We start from the raw sequence: 695 nt of genomic DNA, 5'->3' as shown, positions 1-695 counted from the left end.
CAGGGCAACCCCAAATGCGGAAATGACGTAAACTAGCTTTACGCTCATTCTACAACTCTAAAGGTGTTCTTGTAACACTCTTGGAGGGAACAAAGTTGAGTATGTACACCGTAGACTCCATTGCGAAACCCCAAAACGAGTCCAGTAAGGAAGCGTAACTCATCATCGAACGAACCATGTCTATCAAGGTCCTATTTCTCCTCTCCGCTACACCATTCTGCTGAGGTGTACCCAGCGCTGAGAGTTGGGAAACGATTGCATATTCTATATAATAGTCCTGGAATGCGGAGTCCAAAAACTTTTCGCCTCAATCTGATCAAAGTGTTTTAATCCATTTATCTAATGCGTTTTCAACTTCAGCCTTGAACTCTTTGAACTTTTCAAAGGATTCAAACTTTCGTTGCAAAAGATAAACATACCCCTACCTGGAGTAATCATCAGTAAAACTGATAAAATACTCATAGCCACCCCGGGCTCACACATTCATAGGACCACAAAGGTCAGAATGTACTAACTCAAGAGGCTCTTTGCCTCTAAAACCTTTTTCGGTAAAAGGTCGTTTAGTCATCTTACCCTCAAGGCAAGATTCGTACATAGGTAAAGAATTTTCTTCTAACTCACTTAGAAGTCCATTCTTCACCAATCTCTCAATCCTATTAAGATTGATGTGCCCTAAACGTAGATGCCAAAGTTGG

Source organism: Benincasa hispida, chromosome 8 (genome assembly GCF_009727055.1).
Source record: "Benincasa hispida cultivar B227 chromosome 8, ASM972705v1, whole genome shotgun sequence".
In the NCBI taxonomy this organism is placed as follows: Eukaryota; Viridiplantae; Streptophyta; class Magnoliopsida; order Cucurbitales; family Cucurbitaceae; genus Benincasa; species Benincasa hispida.
Note: the sequence above shows the minus strand (reverse complement) of the source record.